Here is a 7,477-nt window from a genome sequence, read left to right as displayed (position 1 = left end):
CAGCAGGAGTTATTTAGAATTGAAATTGACATTTAGTTAATCAGACCTCTCTAACCCCAACAGCGAACAGAGAACAATTACGCTCTTTAAAGAGTGGTTCACTACAAATCAGCCAACTGAATTGTTTAAATTGTAGCCCTCATTGCTTGCAAGACTAAATTAACTGAAAGAATAAATGAGCTACGTAATGGATTATCTCGTGCAGTCACTGTTGACCCATCTGCAAACGTCAAACTCGGCACACTCAAGAACCACGTTTGATCGCTGGTGGCTGGAACTCACGCTGAATTACGATTGCACTGGCTCAGTGCTCTGACAGAGCCCTCACGAGTTTCTTGAGAGAGAGAGAGAGAGAAAGGAAGAAGCTGTATGTTCTCTTGTCACCGTCCGTTACTTTCTTGTTACCTTCCGTGCTTAATCTTGGTGCTCTCTGACCCCAGGGCCAGAGGTCGCAAACGGGTTGTGATTCCTTACCCGTACCCGGCCGCACCAGGGTCGAAAACGGGTACCCGTACCCTACCCGATACCCGGCTACCCGTACCCGGCCAGGTATAGGGTAGGGTACGGGTATCGGGTACCCGATTGCGACCTCTGGGATGAAGCCATGTTGCAGGCGCGGGTGGGTTGATTCTAGGAACTTGAATTGTGAGAAGAGACAAGACGTTGGGAAATGAGTGACAAACGGTTACTCACCAGTGACTCACGGCCTACCCGTACCCGGCCGCACCAGGGTCGCAAACGGGTACCTGTGCCCGTACCTGGCCGGGTACGGGTAGCCGGGTATCGGGTAGGGTACGGGTATCGGGTACCCGGTTGCGACCTCTGCCCAGGGCACATATGCCCCGCCCACTTATGCCCCGCCCACTACGTTCTGACACCAGGAGGCTCGTGCCACGCCCATTTTTTAAAATCTTTAAAAAAGGTTGCCTTCAGTGACCTTGCCCCTTTTTCCTCCTGAAGACAATCGCTTGTGTTGTGATCGAAACGTCGTAATTTTTATTTTATTTACATTTATTTTATTCTATCCACGTGACTTTACCAAAAGAACCAAAGAATACAAAAAGAAAGAAGCGCCAAGCTGAAGAGATTGAAACCAGCATCTCAATGTTGCTGGCTCAAAACCACCGACAGGGCCGTTAGTAGCCTCCCGAGAGATACAAGACAGACACCAACCCCAAAAAGCATCAGCACGCACATCGGCCCCGCGAGCTCACTGCTCTGACACGGCCATTGTGAGCCCCTCGAGCCTCCGGGGTCACCTCCGACACAGGTGGCTTTCATCGGTCCACCGCGTGAAATATAAAGGCGGCGTTGTTGTTGCGGGTTGGGCAAGGCGGTCGGGGCAGTGGCTGCAGCGCACGTACTTGCCGTCACCCTGGGTTCCTTTTCTTGCCAGCCTGCCAGCCCGCGAGCCTGCCAGCCTGGCCGCCCGCTCCTCCACTCAACCCACCATCCCCTTCTGGAGCCACAGATCGGACGAGGGGATGAATGGGGCCCGTGAAGCGAACGTCGCCAAGTTACGCAACGCGTCACCTCACTCCGCGGTGGTGATGTCACGGCACGGATAACGTTCCCGTTGCAAAGAAGGGCGCCCGTTGTTTTTGGCAAATTAACATTAAGAAATTCACGTTGGGCTGGATAAATAAATACGAAATATTTGTGCGCACAGTGTGTGCGCTTCAGTGTGCGTTCGCGAAGGGAGTGGTGGCATAGCGGGGAGCGCACTGCACTATGGGCCTGGTGACCCATCTTCTATTTCAGTCTATGATGCACAAACAGCACTTGCGAAAGGTTTATCGAAGCCCGGGCTACCCTTAGGTTGACTCAACATCAAATACGTGGTTTAGCAGTGCAGGGCTTTAACTGAAGACTGCTAACAGCACTGGCCCCAGAAATATTTTTACCTGAGCGGAGAAGGTAGCACGCGATGTACCGAGCGAGTCACTGTCGGCATGCGTTGACCGCTTTATATCAGCGCTGGTGTCACGCTCCACGGGAAGCAAATTACTTGGTTCACCGGTGATGGGGTTTCTACATTTGTCAGTGTTTAGCACGAGACTTCAGGCAGACCTTGCGCTGTGAGTAAAGCCAATGCCATTCTGGGCCTCATCATCTTTCTGGCCCAAAACGTAAGACCATTTGTTTTTGTAGCCATAAGCACGGACTCAACTATATTTGTACAACTTTTCAGCTGACTGGTCAGTGGTGCAGTCGAGGGCGACCGCGGGTGATGTGAGTTTACCCACCTCTCGCTGGGACATGGCCTGCGTTACTCACCGCTGTTGTATATGCCACTGCACGACTGCTTCTAGCTCATCTAGAACATCAGTCAAATATCGAGCTTGTCAGTCACCATTATCTGTATGCTTGAGGCGATGTTTATAAATGCATATCCACCGCATTGGAGAGTTCAGCGATTATTGCCGTTGACACTGAGCCACTTTAATTGCTGTAGCCACCCGCAGGGAATTGGCAACGAGCCCCGCAACTGCGTCTCAGCGTCGTCCATCCAGAGCAGTCGTCCACTGTGTGCCGCCGTCACAGCCAACAGCTCACGTGGACACATGAACTCTCCGGCAAAGGGAGAGGAGGAGGGGGGGATGACAGCAGACGTTCGCGTGATCTCACGCGACGCTTTCAATAACCGGTCAAGCACCACAGAGTACGGCGCAATGTTTAAAAAAACCAAAATAATCCAAAACTGCATTTATGTCCGTAAACTGTGCCTCTCGTAATAGTAAAAGAAAAGCAATTACTGCATGCAAAGTAGCGAAATCCTCTGAAGGGATTCATAGGCCCTCGGGCACCAAAATCTTGTCGAGGGAGGCGCATCTGGCAGGAGACCATCTGCCGATTTTAATGACCAACGGGAGTCATCACCACCACCACCACCACCCACCCCACCCCCAGCCCTCTCTCGTGGGCATTCCGCGCAGAGGACTGGAACGTAAATTACCAGGCGCCGTTCCTCCACTAAATTCGCTTTGGGCCGAAGCCAGTGGCGTCGGAGCCGTGATGAGCGGGCACGGCACGAAACGAGACGCACGTGTACCTGTGAGAAGAGGAAGTTTGTGAGCGGAGAGAGGGAGGGAGGGAGGAGGAGGAGGGCTGGGGAGAGATTACGGAGAGAGGGTGAGCGAGCGGGTGAGTGAGAGGGTGAGTGAGAGGATGAGTGAGAGGATGAGTGAGAGGGTGAGTGAGAGGGTGAGTGAGAGGGTGAGTGAGAGGATGAGTGAGAGGGTGAGTGAGAGGGTGAGTGAGAGGGTGAGTGAGCGGGTGAGTGAGAGGGTGAGTGAGAGGGTGAGTGAGAGGGTGAGTGAGAGGGTGAGTGAGAGGGTGAGTGAGAGGATGAGTGAGCAGGTGAGTGAGAGGGTGAGTGAGCGGGTGAGTGAGAGGGTGAGTGAGAGGGTGAGTGAGAGGGTGAGTGAGCAGGTGAGTGAGCGGGTGAGAGGAGAAGGCAGAGAGGTGAAGGTTTGAGCGAGGGTGCGTGAGAGGGTGAGTGAGAGGGTGAGTGAGAGGGTGACTGAGAGGGTGAGTGAGCGGGTGAGTGAGAGGGTGAGTGAGCGGGTGAGTGAGCGGGTGAGTGAGTGAGAGTGTGAGTGAGAGGGTGAGTGAGAGGGTGAGTGAGAGGATGAGTGAGAGGGTGAGTGAGAGGATGAGTGAGAGGATGAGTGAGAGGGTGAGTGAGAGGGTGAGTGAGAGGGTGAGTGAGAGGGTGAGTGAGAGGATGAGTGAGAGGGTGAGTGAGAGGGTGAGTGAGAGGGTGAGTGAGAGGGTGAGTGAGAGGATGAGTGAGAGGATGAGTGAGAGGGTGAGTGAGAGGATGAGTGAGAGGGTGAGTGAGAGGGTGAGTGAGAGGGTGAGTGAGAGGGTGAGTGAGAGGATGAGTGAGAGGGTGAGTGAGAGGGTGAGTGAAGGTGAGTGAAAGGCGGAGAAAGGAGCCGTAGCTGGGGCAGTGAGACGTTCGTCAGAGGGGGAAGGCGTCTGAGTGTAAGGGGCATGGAACGTGACAAGATGTTTTGGCTTTGCACACCACATAGACAAATATCCACCATGTAGCCTACATTGGGGCCGTTCATAAATGACGCCACGCACCTAGGGGGGGGGGGGGGTCAGACATTTGTGACGATGTGTGACGAGGGGGGGGGGGTGAGAAATGTGACGTCACATCAAAATGCGCAACTTTTAATAAATATAGACAACACGTTCTACAACATCAAAGTGTAGCGCCACATTAAATACGCACTGCAATGACAATAGTTTAAAGCGATTTGAAGCATGTTTTATATTTGGGGGGGGGGGGGGGGGTCAGAGCTTTGTGACGTCATATTTGAGGGGGGGTCTGACTTTTTGTGACGAAGAGGGGGGGGGGGTCAAAAATCGTCGAAAATCGCGTGACGTCATTTATGGACGGCCCCATAGGGTGCTGGGGCAAGTGTAGTTGACACGCGCCACTGCACACCGACACGGTGCACGAAGGGGGGGTGGTGTGGCCACCACCAGACCAGGCCGTCTTTGTCTCCCCAGTGCTGATGTTTATTGAACACTGCAGGGAGTCGCTCATGATGCGAGGCAAACCTCGGGGAGGCTGAGGAATTGGTCACGCAGTCAGTCACCAGTCGTGCTGGCCATGGCCGGGAATTGAACTCAACAAATACGTGCGTTAACCAATACGTCGTCTTTCTCCACACACATACACACATACACACACATACTAATACACACACACACTAATACACACACGTACATACACACATATATACACGCACAAAGATAAAGACAAAGATTCCCCGTGTAGCCTTGACAGACTGTAGGGGCAAGTGCTGTTAGCGAGCACCTATGAAGGCCGGCATGGCCTTCATAGGTGCCACCACGCCCGGCCGCCTTTGTCTCCCAGTGGCGATGTTTACACACTGCACCAGGTCGACCTAGGGATGGCTGGTTTAGATAATCGTCACTGGGTGTTGGCCGTGAGCGGGAATCGAACTCGGGTGGCTGGGTTCGTAGCGTAGCGTAGCGATAACCACTAGACACTCACACACACACACTCATATACACACACACGACACTCACACATCCCCACACACACACACGTGACACACGACACACACACGTGACACTCACGTGACACACACATACGTGACACACTGACACACGTGACACACACTACACACGTGACACACTGACACACGTGTACGCACAGCCGCTTGAAGTGGACGCGGCACCGCCCTCACGGGAACCCGCCCCCTGCGATCTGCGCGTGCGATCTCCTCGTTCTTTAACACTCCATCTCTGCTCTCCGCAAATCCCATTTGCCAGTGCACACAGTGACCGCCTCGGGCACGTCCATGCCCTAATTTACGTGAAGGGTTTTTTATTTCTTTAATTACACTGGTCAACAAAAAAATCTTTTTTTTCTGGCCTGGACTTTTGCAGCTGTTTTAGACTAATTTCAGGGTGCTGATTCCAAATCTAATCTCAGATTTGCTCTATCACATCTCATTTTTATGCTATCGGCATACCCCATTTTCATTGATTTTACCCAAAATTAACTGTCACTTATGATTGCAAGTTGTTGCGAGTCAGTGACTGCTTTAGTGTTAAAATATGGTGCTGTATTTTTAGGATAGTGTGTTTATAATATAATTTTATGTAGATATCCACATTTATTTAATATATTTCTTCTGCAGTTTTTATTGAAAATGCAATATTTGATATCTCAAAAAACCTGATGTGATAGACAAAAACTGATGCCAGATTTGGAATCAGCACCCCAAAATTACCTTCAAACCGTTGGAATACCTTATGCCAGAAAAAGTGTGTTGACCAGTGTTAAACATGAGATTACATTATCTGGAATGGGTCGTGCAGCTGGCCTCGGCTCGGCTCTATCTCTCTCTCTCTCACGCAACTGCTGCTCCTGCCATTCGCTTCGTATTGTTGCTCAACAGCGTTGTGTACACTGTAGACGTGTCCACGCTGATGTTGGCGAGCCGGTGGATGGCTTCACGAGTTGCCCGATGAACATTTGAAATAGTGGCGGTGGTGTCGTCTCACGCATCAGGGCTGGCAGGCATCGGGTGCGTCTAACAGTGCAGTGAAATCATTGTCTAGAGTCTCATCTGAGCGTCAGTATCGACTTTGTAAAACTGAAGGCAAACTTCGGAAGCGTCGTATTCTTGGTTCTTTCGGTAAAGTTACGTAGATAGAAAAAAAATTGTATTATTTTTTATTTAAATTTAATTTTAAAAAATATATTTGTTATTTTAATTTTATTTTCTATCTATGTGACTTTGCCGAAAGAACCAAGAATATGAATTCCTGCAGTCACGAAAGTTTTAAGTCAAAATTTAAGGAAGCGTCTTTGAGAATCTGGGTTGTGATGACGGATCGGTTGATAGATTAATGTCTACACTTTAAAATATCCCAATAAATGCATCAAATTGTGTGTGTAAGAATATATATTTTTTAAAGCTAACGGAATGAACAAAACTGTTGAAATTACAAAAAAAGAATGGGAAACAACACAAATGAGCCTATACAATTTTTATTGTTTTTATTATCTTATCATTGTGGTGGTTGTCGTGGCCTCGAGTAGCAGCATGGGCCATGTGAACATATCACAGGCAACAAAAGCGTAAATGAAAAAAAAACCAACGTGGATTCTTACACGCGCGGTTCGATGTCTGAGCAACAGGGCATGGAGAGTTGGAATTTGTCTGGGGACAGGAGGAACACTTGGATCAGGAGGGTTACAGACATCGTGGTGACTGCCAAAGCCGCTCCAAGACTGTGAAACGCTTTGCCTTTGGTAATAAGGCAGTCAAGATTTCGATTTAAAGCTTTCGTGACTGCAGGGATTCATCTTCTTGGTTCTTTCGGTAAAGTCACGTAGAATGGTAATAATAAAATAATAAAATAAAGGCGCCCTTCCCCCCCATCCAACCCAGCTTAAATATACGCTCCAAGCATGGTGCTGTTTCATTCAGACGCTGTCTCCCCGACAGACCTGGTCTTCACCTGAGGACGGCTACTTGCGTTGTGGCCGAAACGTCGTGAGAATTTTCTATCATGTTTTATTTTTATTATTTTATTATTTCCATTCTACGTGACTTTACCGAAAGAACCAAGAAGAAGGCAGTCAAGAGTTGCTCTCGAAAACTCACCTCTTTAAATTTGGTATTCATCCCCTAGTTCTGGCCGTGTACCCTGGTTCTGTTTATGTCCTGCTTACCACACACGGTGCATCGGGATCTACGGATGAAATGCACACCTTACAGACGTAGATTTGTATTATTACAATTATTTTCAGAGAAATGCAAATGGGCTAGGGCAGAACAGGTCACCGGAAACCCAACGAGTGGCAGCAAGACGAAAGTAGGGAACGCGCTCCAAGAGAAGCAGCCACCGCAAAGACAGATCGTGTGCCGATGGATTGTTGTATGGCAAGACCACGAGAGATGGCTACGGACTGGCG

This window comes from Lampetra planeri, chromosome 11 (assembly GCF_965212315.1).
Source record: "Lampetra planeri chromosome 11, kcLamPlan1.2.h2, whole genome shotgun sequence".
NCBI lineage: Eukaryota > Metazoa > Chordata > Hyperoartia > Petromyzontiformes > Petromyzontidae > Lampetra > Lampetra planeri.
The sequence above is the reverse complement of the archived record's forward strand: the minus strand, read 5'-3'. Positions refer to the sequence as shown.